The following is a 14995-nucleotide window of genomic DNA, read 5'->3' as shown; positions in this document are numbered from 1 at the left end:
CACCTGCCTGAAGTGCACTGCAATACCCACTAAAAACTGCTCCAGGGACCTGCATACTGCTGTCATGACATCTGAGGCTGGCATAGAGGCTGGAAAAAAATGTTTTTGAATTTGGATTTTTTTGGGTGGGAGGGGGTTGGTGACCACTGAGTAAGGGGAGGTCATCCCCGATTCCCTCCGGTGGTCATCTGGTCAGTTCGGGCACCTTTTTGAGGCTTGGTCGCAAGAAAAAAATGGACCAAGTAAAGTCAGCCAAGTGCTCGTCAGGGACGCCCTTCTTTATTATCATCCGAGGACGTCCACCTGTTAACCACACCCCTATCCCGCCTTCGGTACACTGCCGACACGCCCCCGTGAACTTTGGTCGTCCCCGCGACGGAAAGCAGTTGAGGAACGGCCACGTCGGCTTTCAATTATGCCGATTTGGCCGACCCTGAGAGAAGGCCGCCCATCTCTCAATTTGTGTCGAAAGATGGGCGCCCTTCTCTTTCGAAAATGAGCTGGATAGTAACATAGTAGACGACAGCAAATAAAGACTTGTACGGTCCATCCAGTCTACCCAACAAGATAAATTCATAGTATAAGCCAAGGTATGATGATTTGTCTTTGCCATTTTCAGGGCACAGACCGTAGAAGTCTGCCCATTACTGGTGTTGCCCATCTAATCACTACTAAGCTTGTTTGGTTCTATGCCTTCTGTACAGGATTCCTCTGTGTTTATCCCACACATTTTTAAAAATTCTGTTACCGTTTTCATCTCCACCACCTCCCGCAGGAGGGCATTCCACATATTTACCACTGTTTCCGTGAAAAAAGTACTTCCTGTCATTATTCCCCTACAACCTCAATTCATGTCCTCTAGTTCTACCATCTCTGGAAAAGGAGTAAGATTCCATCAGCCCCTTCATAAACAAAAAATGTGGCACAAAGGTAAAAAAATAGTTCCTCTCATTTGCAGCCTGATTAAAAGGAATTGTACGTTGCCTGTTCAGGTTACATGTGAGAACTCCAGAAGGAAGCTCTGTTTGGCGCAATGCAAGTACGACAGTGAGCGTCAGCAGTAAATCTAAGAAACTGAAATCATACACCACATACCCCGGCTTAGAAGTGAGGTTCGTTATTATCATGCTGTGCAGAGAGCTAACACAACTCACTCAACGCCTCATAAAACAAAACAGAAACCCATTTTAAATCAACAAACACCAAACTTCAAGGCGAAAAAAAGGAACTTCAGATACAATTGCCTTCTTATTTCACTAGGGGAACTCTTATCAATCATTAGTTCAAAGAAACCCCCCTCAAAATTCAATAACCACAATCATAGTTTCATATTGTTTTAAAAATAAAAAAAAAACTTTCATAAGAAAGCTGCTCATGGAACTAATGATTGATGAAAGTTGCCACAGTGAAATAAGTGGGCGATTGTTTGTGAAGTTCCCTTTTCCTCTTCAAAGTTTAGTTCTTGTTGATTTATTAACAGGTTTTTGCTGCCATTTCTGCCTCTTTTTTGATCCCATTGGTATTAGGATTCATGCGCAAAATTAACTCACTCGGAGACATTGCCCCTGGGATTCTTCTGTCACTGCACTTACTGCTTTGTTGGGTATAGTAGGAGACCCTTTTCCTAAGGCACGTAAGCGCCTATGCGCATCCAACACGTGTCAATTTGGAACTGCCTGCCCCGGACGGTAATTCTATTTTTTACGTGTGTCCAGTAAGCACGGAAGAAAATATTTTTTAATTTTCTACCATGTGGCGCTAACTGCGTGGTAATCAGCAGTGTACGCGCGCTGACGATTACGATTACTGCCCGGTTAACGCGTCAGGCCTTACCGCGAAGTCAGTGGGTGGTGGTAAGGTCTCAGGCCCAAAACGGACGCGCACCGTGTCCATTTTCGGCTCAAAAGAAAAGGCCCTTTTTTTTGCAGGCGCGCTGAAAAATGGACCTGCATGCATCCAATACACACGCCTACAAAACAGCGCAGGCCATTTTTCAGCGCACCTTAGTAAAAGGACTTCTAAGATCTCTGGGAATCGTGTACTCTCCAGCCGATAATGTAAGACCTTTTGGAGAGATTTGCAGCTAGCGGACGGGTTAATACTGTTTTGTGTTGTATTATGCAACCATCAACTGGGATATAAGGTCACTTCCCACTTGGAGTTTTATGGGTGGGTTGGCAGTGCATCTTAATTGTTAGGGTATAGAATGGTGAAGAGGACACACTGGTTCAGTTTCCACATCCAGCAGTCACCGGGTGCCCTGTAGCAACTCACTTGCCCAAGCAGTCTTACCAAGGGGTTGCTCAATTTTGGCCACATTTAAACGATATGTAAAGAGCCTCTCTGATTAAATTCAGCTGATCAGCTCCCGCTATTTTTCAGAGCTAATGAAAAACTATCTTACATATTATAATACAGAATTTGAAAATTAAGTAATCAATAGAAATAAAACAAAATAAAACATGGAAAAGAAAATAAGATGATACCTTTTTTATTGGACATAACTTAATACATTTCTTGATTAGCTTTCGAAGGTTGCCCTTCTTCGTCAGATCGGAAATAAGCAAATGTTGGTAGATGACAGTCAGGCTCATTTTCAAAGCACTTAGCCTCCCAAAGTTCCATAGAAACCTATGGAACTTAGCCTCCCAAAGTGCTTTGAAAATATGCCTCAGTATATATAAGTGAAACATCAAAGCAGTTCAGTGACAGTCTAACAGGATGGGGGTGGATAGGTGAGAGACCAGGAGATATGCATGGGAACATCAAAGCAGTTCAGTGACAGTCTAACAGGATGGGGGTGGATAGGTGAGAGACCAGGAGATATGCATGGGAACATCAAAGCAGTTCAGTGACAGTCTAACAGGATGGGGGTGGATAGGTGAGAGACCAGGAGATATGCATGGGAACATCAAAGCAGTTCAGTGACAGTCTAACAGGATGGGGGTGGATAGGTGAGAGACCAGGAGATATGCATGGGAACATCAAAGCATTTCAGTGACAGTCTAACAGGTTGGGGGTGGATAGGTGAGATACAGGAAGAATCGGGTGGATGAGGGACAGGGAGATATGCATGGAGACAGGAGAGTGACAAAGCAGTACAATTTTATGGTTTATAATGGGCTAGAAAACCCAGATCTTTGTTAAGTCCTGTCTCATGGGTGTCAAAATATTTAATCATTCTGACTTCAAAGATCTTAGGTTCCTATATTGTTTTAAACTTCCCTTTCAGGATTCTTACCATGAAATCACTGGTACAGTGTTCTGGTTTTGTAATGTGCTGCCCCACCGAGGTGACATCCTGAACTCGAAAATGAAGTAGAAACTTGGCGATCAGTCCAATATCCAAACTTTTCAAATTCATAGCTAGGGTTTTTTCTTGACATTAAGGGGGTCTTTTACTAACAATTAGTGCAAGTTATCCGCAGCAGGGCTCAAAGGAATAGAATGAGATCTGTGGCAGATAACATGCACTAAGTTTTAGTAAAAGACTTCCTAAGTTTTTAGTTTATATTTGTTAAATGCCTGAAAGGACTGTTTAAACAAAAGCTTTATTTGTGGTAAGGATTTACTTTTGTGCTTTATTCTCAGAGGACCAAGTTCTATAAATGGCGCCTTAAAAATCAGTGCTGAACAACCACGCGGTTAGCGTGATTCTATAAACTACGCCTAAAGTTAGGTGTCATTCATAGAATATGCTCATGCGCTGTTCTTGTGACTAAAATTTAGGCGCACCCATTTAGGCCACCTAAAGCCAGGCCTAAATACCTGCGTCTAAGTTAGGCGCAGATCAGATGTATTCCATAATAGCGTGCATAGTTTTGTTGAAACACCTACAACCCACCCATTCCATGCCCATAGCCACGCTCCTTTTTCAACCGCGTGCATTAGAATTTATGTGCGCCACATTGTAGAATATGCCTAGAACGTTGTGCGCGTAAATTCTAATTAAAGCCAATTAGTGCTGCTAATTGGTTGTTAAGTGCCAATTATCAGCACCGATTGGCTTGTTAATCAATTAAGTTGCATGCAATTTGGCTACGCAGCCAAATCAGCACGCACAAAGCGCCATATATAGAATTTGGGGGAGATTGAAATGCATTTTCTTTTACCTCCTGCCAGATCCTTTCTCGCTCTCCAGCTCACTCTTTTATGACCTGGTTGTAGAACAAGGTTTCCTCTCTCTGTGGGATCTATTAATGATCTTTTCGGATTTCATAAGTCTGTTAAAACTTACTTGTTTTAATCTAATTTGCTGAGTTGAAATGGAAATTGTCAGGCTGGAACCGTTGTTTAATTTTATTTAATTTTCTTATATGTTGTACTGTTGTATTATATTAAGAACATAGCAGCGCTATAGAAATGATAAGTAGTAGTAGTGATAATTCTGTAACCCATTCTGGGCGCTGTCGAGAGGACGGTCTAAATAATGGAATAAATAAATGCACCCATGTCTCTTGGATGCGGGGTACCAATCCCATATTAAAATATTATAACTGTCAAATTGGAAAATCAATAATAATGAGAGATTTCAATCACCCTTGTATCGACTGGTAAACATTTCATTGGAACATGCCAGGGAGGTAAAGTTTTTTGATGCTGTAAATGATTGCGTCATTTGATCTAGTCCCTACTGTGTTCTAACTGCCTGACACTAATGATCACAATGTGAGCAACTTTGTCATAATTACTTGGCGGGCACTACAGAAAACTACCACTGTAGAATTAAAAAGGGAGAGTATGATTAAATGGGGAAATTAGAAAAAAGCTTTTAAAAAAAGTGGTCTCCAGGGTTAAAAGGTTATATGAGGTACAGACATCATTAAAAAAATACCATTTTGGAAGCCCAGATAAAACACACTGTGTGCATTAAAAAGAGTTAGGAGACCAAAAGAGACTTTAACAAGAAGCTTGCTGTAGAGGCAAGAAAACAATATTAAAAACTTTTTCAAGTAAATTCATAACAAAACATCCATAAAGGAGTCAGTTGGACCACTAGACAACCAAGGAGTGCTCAGGGAAATCAAGGTAACAGCAGAAAAACTTTAAATGAAATTGTTGCTTTAATCTTTACTGAGGAAAATGTCAGGGTCATACCCCCACTGGAACCCTTCTTTAATGATGATGATTCAGAGTAACAAAAGCAAATCACTGCAAATCTACAAGATGCAATAGAGAAAACTGACAAAATAAAGAGTAACCTGCAGGTCCTGACAACATTCATTCCAGAACAGGGCCGCAGAGAGGGGGAGGGGGCAAGATTTTCCAGGCCTGGCCTCTAGAGGACAGCCCAGTAACAGCAAGGCTTCTGGAGGCAGGCAGAAGGTTCTGCTCCCTCGATCTGTCTCTCTCCTGCTCCTGTGTGTCGGGACACAGGTGTTTGCGTTAACCTGATAACCCAGGTCCCAGCACACAGGAGCAGGACAGTGACAGACCGAGGTAGGAGCAGACGCAGGAAGATAAGGAGGCGAGGGGTAGCAGTGGCAGCCAACTGGGGGGGGGGGCAGCAGCCCAAGTGGAGGGGGCAGCGGCGGCCCTGTCCTGAGCCTGCCTCTGTCTCTCAGCTGCCCTGCTCCAGAAATCTGAAACAATTCATTCATGAAACTCCTAACCCGTTTCTAGTAACCTCTAACCTATCAATTAAAATGGCCACAGTATCTGAGGAGTAGAGAGAGGCCAGTTTTTAAATAGGGTTCTAGGGGTGTTCTGGGAAGCTATAGACTGGTGAATCTGACACTGGCACCAGGCAAAATGGTAAAAGCTATTCTAAACAACAAAATTACTGACCATATAGATAGACGCTGCTTAATGGGACTGAATCAACATGGGCTCAGCAAAGGCAAGTCTTGCCTTACCAAGGAGGAAAAGAGACGGCTGAGGGGAGATAGGTCTACAAAATCCTGAGTGGTGTAGAACGAGTAGAAGTAAATCAATTTGTTACTTGTTCCAAAAGTACAAAGACTAGGGGGCACTCTAGGAAGTTACATGGAAATACTTTTAAAACAAATAGGAGGAAATATTTTTTCACTCAACGAATAGTTAAGCTCTGGAACTCTTTGCCAGTGGATGTGGTAACAGCAGTTAGCATATCTGAGTTTAAAAAAGGTTTGGACAAATTCCTGGAGGAAAAGTCCATAGTCTGCTATTGAGACAGACATAGGAAGCAACTGCTTGCCCTGGGATATGTAGTATGGAATGTTGCCACTCTGAGATTCTGCATAGAATCTTGTCATTCTTTAGGATTCCAGAATCTTGCTGTTCTTTGGGGTTCTACATGGAATGTTGCCACGAGTTGGGTTTCTGACAGGTACTTGTGACCTGGAAAAAGGATACTGGGCTAGATGACCCAGTATGGCTACTCTTATGTTCTTATGTAATTTATTACATTTTTTGAAGGGATAAACACAGCATGTGGATAAAGATGAGCCAGTTGAATATAGTGTGTATGGATTTTTCAGATGATATTAGCCAAATATCCCATGAGAGATTTCTTAGAGTCATGGGATAAGAGGAAATGCCCTATTGTGGACTGGAAACTGGCTAACTGGCTAATCATAATCTGGAGAAAAGAGTCATGAAATCTACAGATGAAACAAAATTGCATTGGCTCCCAGTCAAAGAACGGATCATCTTCAAAATCTGCACTTTGGTCCACAAAATCATCTACGGTGTAGTCCCAGGATACATGACAGACCTCATAGATCTACCAACTAGAAACAAACTTGGATCAGCACGATCATACCTAAACCTACATTACCCAAACTGTAAAGGGCTGAAATACAAAACAACTCACGCATCTAACTTCTCCTACATAAGCGCACAACTATGGAATGGACTCCCGTATGCAGTGAAAACAATACATGACCACCTAAACTTCAGGAAATCATTAAAAAACCACCTCTTCAAAAAAGCTTATTCCACAGATCCAACATAAATCCTCACAGCCAGCAACACAACATAATCAATGTTCGTATTGGACAATTTACTTTCCTCTTTCCCCTCGACCCCATGACGCCTGATCATTTCTACCTCATCTGACCTCAACACAATCTTGTATTTGTTTTCAACCGAAATGGCAAACGCCTTTACGGTACTTTGTAAACCACATTGAGCCTGCAAATAGGTGGGGAAATGTGGGATATAAATGTAACAAATAAAATAAATAAATTATTCAAAGTCCTTTAAACAACAGAGGATCGTGAGGAATAAGTGAGTCTAGGAGACTGAGCTTCTAAAAGGCACCAGTCCCAGTACAGATTCCTGCAGAGTGCCGCAGGGGTCTGTACTGGGACCAGTTTATTTAACATATGTATAAATGACCTGGAAATTGGAACAACAAGTAAGGCTGTCAAAACACATACAGACTGTGAAAAATTGCAGGAAGACCTTAGGAAATTGGAAGAGTGGGCATCCAAATGGCAGATGAAAGTTAACGTGGACAAATGCAAAGTGATGCATATTGGGAAGACTAACCCAAATCATTGTTACCTGATGCTAGGGTCCGCCTTGGGGGTCAGCACTCAAGAAAAAGATCTAGGTGTCGTTGTAGATAATACGCTGAAATCTTGGCCCAGTGTGCGCCAGTGGCCAAAAAAGCAAACAGGATACTGGGAATTATTAGGCAAGGGATGGTAAATAAGACCAAGAATACTACAATGCCTCTGTATCTCTCCATGGTGCGACCTCACCTTGAGTACTGAGTTCATTTCTAGTCACCGTATCTCAAAAAGGATATAGCGGCAGTGGCGTAGCGGGGGCGGCTGCCACCCCGGGCGGATCGCCGCTGCACCCCCCCCCCCGGGTGCAGACCAACACAACACCCCCCCCCTCCACCGGCGTGGACCCCCCACCACCACCGGCATAGCGCCACCCCGACACGGTCCCCACCTGCCTACGAGCTCCATCCATCTGCAGCGCTGCTGTAAAGAAGAAATCGCTTCGTCGGGCCTTCCCTCACTCACTGTGTCCCGCCCTTGAGGAAATAGGAAGTTACGTCAGAGGGCGGGACACAGTGAGTGAGGGAAGGCCCGACGAAGCGATTTCTTCTTTACAGCAGCACTGCAGATGGATGGAGCTCGTAGGCAGGTGGGGACCGTGTCGGGGGGGAGGCGCTGCACCGGGGGGGGGGGGGTGGACGGATGCACCCCCCAACCCGTTGACACCCGGGCGGACCACCCCCACCACCCTGCCCTTGCTACACCACTGTATAGCGGAATTAGAAGAAGTTCAAAGAAGAGCAACCAAAATGATAAAGGGGATGGAACTCCTCTCAAATGAGGAAAGGCTAAAGCGATTGGGGATCTTCAGCTTGGAAAAAAGACGGATGAGGGGAGATATGATTGCAAGCTACAAAATCCTGAGTGGTGTAGAACGAGTAGAAGCAAATTGATTTTTTACTCTTTCAAAAAGTACAAAAACTAGGGGACATTCAGTGACATTACACTGAAATACTTTTAAAAATAGGAGGAAATATTTTTTTCATTCAACACATAGTTAAGCTCTGGAACAAGTTGCCAGAGGATGTGGTAACCGCAGTTAGCGTGTCTGGGATTTAAAAAAGTTTGGCCAAGTTCCTGGAGGAAAAGCCCATAGACATGGGGGAAACCACTGCTTGCCCTGGGATTGGTAGCATGGAATGTTGCTACTATTTGGGTTTCCTCCAGGTACTTATGAACTGCATTGGCCACTACTGGAAACAGGATACTGGGCTAGATGGACCAGTCTGACCTAGTATGGCTATTCTTATATTCTTACTATTGGTTCTGAGTTAGGAGTCACCACTCAAGAAAAATATCTTAGAATAATTGTGGATAACACATTGAAATTTTCAGCCCACTATGTCGTGGCTGCTACAAATAGCAAGTAAAAAGTTAGGAATTACTCGCAAAGGGATGGGGAACAAAACTGAGAATATAATTATGCCTCTTACAGGTTCATGGTTCGATTGTATGAGTATGGTGGGCAGTTCAATTCAAGCTTCTCCTTCTTACCTACAAATGCACTCAGTCTGCTGCCCCTCACTACCTTTCTACCTTCATCTCCCCTTACGTTCCCGCCCGTAACCTCCGTTCACAGGACAAATCCCTCCTCTCAGTACCCTTCTCCACCACCGCCAACTCTAGGCTCCGCTCATTCTGCCTCACCTCACCCTATGCTTGGAACAACCTTCCTGAGCCCTTACGCCAAGCCCCCTCCCTGCCCATCTTCAAGTCTTTGCTTAAAACCCACCTCTTCAATGCTGCATTCGGCACCTAACCCTTACCGTTCAGTGAATCCAGACTGCCCCTATCGGTCCGACCGTTCACGTGTCTATTAGATTGTAAGCTCTTTGAGCAGGGACTGTCCCTCTATGTTAAATTGTACAGCGCTGCGTAACCCTAGTAGCGCTTTAGAAATGTTAAGTAGTAGTAGTAGTTCTGGTCACCTCACCTGATACAGGATATAACAGAACAAGTAAAGGTCCAGAGAAGACCAACAAAATAAAGGGGGCCACCTCCCTTATGAAGAGATACTAAATAGTTTACATCTCCTCCGTGTACAAAAGGAGTGACTGAGAGGAGATATGATAGAATCCTATAACATCATCAGTGGGGTAGAATGCTTAATTAAGGGATTACTGTTCAACTTTTCAAACTGCATTAAAAGAAGAGGACACTCTGGGATACAACAAGCAGATTTGAAAACAAATCTGTTGCCAGAGGGTATAGTCCACGCAGCTAAAATACTGGGGCTCACAATAGATTTACACAAGTTCCTGCAGCTAAAATACTGGGGTTCAAAACAGATTTACATAAGTTCCTGGAGGAAAAGTCCATAAAACATAAGCAGCCAGATAGAGTGGGAAAAGCTGTGAGCTATGAGATATGTGATGGGCTCTGCCAGGTGCTTGTGACCAGGACTGGTGGCTGTCAGACAGTGGATGCTGGACTCCATGAAACACATTTTTCTTAAGTTTTAAGTAAAAAAAATTTGCAATAAACTAACTGCAAGCTGCAAATTATCCCTCTAATGCCCACTGTGTTCTACAAATAACGATTGTTATTTTTCTTATCTTGGAATAGTATGTACTAGGGCATTCAGTACACAGATTCATGAAAAGCCTTTATAAGGATGCTGTTTGGGAAAATTATCAGGTAAGACATAATTTTACCATATATTGCATAGAGATAAGCACTTATACATACGACTGACGGAGCTTCCCAGGCCCTCTCGCCATCCCCATCCTCAGCCCTGGACAAGGAGCCCCCTCCCCTCCCCTCCCCTCCCCTCCCCTCCATCCTGTCAAATGCATAACAAACAGCATGCGGGCCGGATACTCCGAAACGGAAACCGAGGACCAGGGAGGTAAAAGAGAAAAGGAGAAACGGAAGGAAGAAAGACTTAGGCAAAGGACATGACACACATCCAGAGCCCGATTGCTCAAGACACCCCACAGGCTAATTCGCAACGAGAAATGGTCATCGTGACCCGCTCCCCTCCACCCCCCCCCCCCCCCCCCCCCCCCCCAGATCTGGGGGTAGGAGTGGCAGCCAGTGACAGCAGGACAAATCCGAGCTGCAGCCCCGGTCACTGATTTGGACCGGAAAAACGGCTGTGGAATCCCGGGCACCCCCTCCCCCCCCCCCCCCCCCCCCCCCCCCCCAGGGCCCAGCAATCAACCAAGAGCCCTGATCAGAACAGGTCACTGCCTCCTGATCCTCTACCCCTTCCCCCCCTCCCCCCCGGCAGACGAAAGAAAGTGGAAGAAGCCCCCACCGGCCCACCCCATGCCACTCCGTGATGAATGACTGCTGCCGGCTCTCCTCCATCCTAATCCAGGCGCCTCCCACCGTCGCCTTTCTTGCAAATGTACACACCGCCCCCCCCCCCCCACCTCATTGATCCCCCCTCCCAAGCTGTGCTCCAGCCCAGACTCTCCCCAGCCCTGGAGCTCTTACCCGGACAGTTCCTGCATGCAGAGCTGGGGCAGATCCTGCGCTCACCCTCTGTGGAGGGGGCTTCCTGCTCCCCCTTTCGTTCTGTCTCGTTTCTCTCTGGCCACCTTTTTTGTTCTTTCGGGTCGCTTACTGGGGCCGGGGGCAGCACTAGCACCAACAGCAGAAGGAGATCCTGGGCTGACCAGTTTCTCGGTGGTGTGTGTAGCAGCACTCAGCAAAGCCCTCCTGCCTCCCTCCTCCGCCTCCCCTTCCTTCCTCCCTCTCCGGCCCTCCCCTCTCTTGTTCATTGTACTTCGCCAGACCCACACTGACAGAGAAGTAGAGCAAACGTGGGGAACTTGGCTACTGCCAGCCACAGCCCATTGGTCTCCCCGATCAGAATGAAACCTGGCCGGGGCACAGGGTGCTGAAGTGATTGCAGCGAGGTCACGCGGGAGCCTTGGTGGTGGAATCTGAACTCGGAGCTGGTCTTTTTTTTTTTTTTTTTGCAGGACGTTCGCCTGTCCCAGGTTTAGAACGAACGCTGTCTGGAGATAGTTTTGCTTCCTGATCCATTGAGTTTCCAACACACATCTTCATTCACAGCCATCTGCTTCCCTCCCTATTTTATAAACTTATAACCACACCCCATCTGACATATATTACAGCCAATGTCTTGGCTCCAAAGATCCTTATGGAGTCCTGTACAGTGTACACCAGGGTTTCTCCAGCCAGCCCTAGAGTATCCCCTAGACAGTCTGGTTTACAGGATATCCACAATCAATTGTATGCAAGTTAATGTCTATTCGTATCCTGAAAACCAGACTGGCCATGGGCTATGTCTGCTCCAGAACAGGTTTGAGAAACCCTGCACAATAAACAGACACACTGAATCTGATCACCAGGTATTATCACCTTTGTGTGATGACTGAATCGCCTAACCCCAAAGGAGTAAAGGTATCCTCAACAGCATCTCCAGTCCAGGGCTGATGAAGATACTAGGCACCCCAGACAATCCTTCAGCCTTGATCTCCTAAATTAACTTCCCAGCACCTAGGCCACCTCCCAAGACTCTGATAATTACATTTAACATCACCCCAACACTACCTTTGCCAGTCAAATCCTGTAAAACTGCATAACTGAACTTCATATTGAATATGGGAAGCATAACATTTTCAGTTTGGCTTTTCCCCATATTTTCAGGTGTTTTGGGTACAGTTTACACCATTCATTTTGATAACTTTTCACATACATTAGAATGTTTTACATGTTAATTATATGAGTTTATCTTGTTGGGCAGACTGGATGGACCATGCAGGTCTTTTTCTGCCGTCATTTACTATGTTACTATGTAATTCATAGGTTAATTGCGTGTATAGTCGATTGGTATGCCAGTTCATAGGTTAATACATATGCAATCAATTGTACTCATATTTATTCATAGGTTAATGCATATACCATAAATTCTATGCTTGTTAATTGTTTATCCACTCCTACCCTAGCTGACATAACATTTAATCATCTTTCTGACATCATGTGCAACTTTCTTTAAATGAGTCACCTTATTCTCTAACTATTCTTACTCTTTTACCTCTCTATATGTTCCATCTTTGCTTATACCCTACACCATCAATTAAAATGTTCTATTACATACTGTGTTCAGATTGAGTGGCAGAGCTGGTGGGGGGAGGCGGGGCTGGTGGTTGGGAGGTGGGGCTAGTGCTGGGCAGACTTCTACGGTCTGTGTCCTGAAAATGACAGATACAAATCAAGGTCAGGTATACACAAAAAGTAGCACATATGAGTTTATCTTGTTGGGCAGACTGGATGGACCATGCAGGTCTTTTTCTGCCGTCATCTACTATGTTATTTTAATATTTTTACTGCTGTAATTGTCTATTGCTCATGTTTGATTTATTCTTACAGTACACTGCCTTGAGTGAATTCTTTCAAAAAGACGGTAAATAAATCCTAATAAATAAATAATACTTTTGGTTAATGCAAGTACAATCGATTGTACTCGTGTTAATTCATAGGTTATTGCATGTACAATCAACTGTATGTCTGTTAGTCCATACTGTAGATCAATGCACATACAATCAATTATACTCATGTTCATTCATAGGTTAATGCATGTAGAATCAATTGTATGCGTGTTACTTCATAGTGTAGGTTACTTGCATACAATTGATTGGCTCATGTTAATTCATAGGTTATTGCACATGCAATCAATTGTATGCATATCCGTTCATAGGTTAATTGCATGTACAGTCAATTGTACTCATGTTCATTCATAGGTTAATGTATGGACAATCAGTTGTATGCCTGTTAGTTCATACTGTTGGTTAATGCAAATACAGTTGAATCTACTCATGTTAGTTCATAGATTAATGGCAGAGCGGAGGAGTGGCCTAGTGGTTAGAACACCGGTCTTGCAATCCAGAGGTGGCCGGCTCAAATCCCATTGCTGCTCCTTGCGATCTTGGGCAATTCACTTAATCCTCCATTGCCTCAGGTACAAACTTAGATTGTGAGCCCTCCTGGGACAGAGAAATATCCAGAGTACCAGAATGTAACTCACCTTGAGATTCTACATGGAATGTTGCTACTATAGGAGATTCTACATGGAATGTTAATGTTGCTATTCCACTAGCAACATTCCATCACGGCCGCACAGGCTTCTGTTTCCATCACGGCCGCACAGGCTTCTGTTTCTGTGAGTCTGACGTCCTGCATACATGCAGGATGTCAGACTCACAGAAAAAGAAGCCTGCGCGGCCACATTACTGATCTGCAAGGGCAGGCTTCAATATGGAATGTTACTAGTGGAGGAGTAGCCTAGTGGTTAGTGCAGTGGAACATGGAATGTTGCTATTATTTGAGATTCTACACAGAATGTTGCTAGTCAAGGAGTGGCCTAGTGGTTAGAGCACCGGTCTTGCAATCCAGAGGTGGCTGGTTCAAATCCCACTGCTGCTCCTTGTGATCTTGGGCAAGTCACTTAACCCTCCATTGCCTCAGGTACAAACTTAGATTGTGAGCCCTCCTGGGACAGACAAATATCCAGGGTACCTGAATGTAACTCACCTTGAGATTCTACATGGAATGTTGCTACTATAGGAGATTCTACATGGAATGTTAATGTTGCTATTCCACTAGCAACATTCCATGTAGAAGCCTGCCCTTGCAGATCAGCAATGCGGCCGCGCAGGCTTCTGTTTCTGTGAGGCTGACGTCCTGCACGTACGTGCAGGATGTCAGCCTCACAGAAACAGAAGCCTGCGCGGCTGCGTTGCTGATCTGCAAGGGCAGGCTTCTATATAGAATGTTACTAGTGGAGGAGTAGCCTAGTGGTTAGTGCAGTGGAACATGGAATGTTGCTACTATTTGAGATTCTACACAGACTGTTGCTAGTGGAGGAGTGGCCTAGTGGTTAGAGCACCGGTCTTGCAATCCAGAGGTGGCTGGTTCAAATCCCACTGTTGTGCCTTTTTATCTTGGGCAAGTCACTTAACCCTCCGTTGCCTCAGGTACAAGCTTAGATTGTGAGTCCTCCTGGGACAGAGAAATATCCAGAGTACCTGAATGTATCTCACCTTGAGCTACTACTGAAAAAGGTATGAGCAAGATCTAAATAAATAAATGTGCATCCAATCAATTGTACATGTGTTAGTTCATATACAATCAATTGTTTGTAGGTTAATGCATTTGTAATCAATTGTACTCATGTTATTTCATAGGTTATTGTGCTTAAAATTAATTGTATGCATGTTAATCCATTCAATCAATTTTGCACACACTAACTCACCTGTTTGCTAAGCCATGCTAGTGGCTGAATGGGCTGTGTCGGCATTAGTACAGCTTAGTAAACAGGGGGGGGGGGGGGGGGGTAAAGTTTTTAAGGCACCCAAACAGACCAAATGAGTGCTAATGAATGCACAGACCTAGTCATTTTGTAAGATGACACATAAGCGAGAGGTGCAAAAAAGTGCCTATTTTAAGTAAATATTAGCACCAGTAAAAGAAGCATCAGCTCCAGTCCCAACAGAGCAAAACTGCCTAAGCACAAATTTGCACCT

The 14995-nt window shown here is 44.4% G+C and overlaps 1 protein-coding gene across 2 annotated transcripts in view; it reads right to left on the bottom strand.

Annotated features, from left to right (window-relative positions):
* Positions 1-11133, bottom strand: part of FGR (FGR proto-oncogene, Src family tyrosine kinase) — a 92130-nt gene extending 80997 nt beyond the window's left edge. For both annotated transcript variants that reach the window (XM_030220134.1, XM_030220136.1), the window contains exon 1: positions 10938-11133. The gene's annotated coding sequence lies outside the window, so the exon portion shown is untranslated. The remainder of the gene's footprint in view (positions 1-10937) is intronic.
* Positions 11134-14995: the final 3862 nt, after the last annotated feature.

This window comes from Microcaecilia unicolor, chromosome 11 (genome assembly GCF_901765095.1).
Source record: "Microcaecilia unicolor chromosome 11, aMicUni1.1, whole genome shotgun sequence".
Classification (NCBI taxonomy): domain Eukaryota; kingdom Metazoa; phylum Chordata; class Amphibia; order Gymnophiona; family Siphonopidae; genus Microcaecilia; species Microcaecilia unicolor.
Note: the sequence above shows the minus strand (reverse complement) of the source record. Positions and strands in the feature narration are given on the sequence as shown.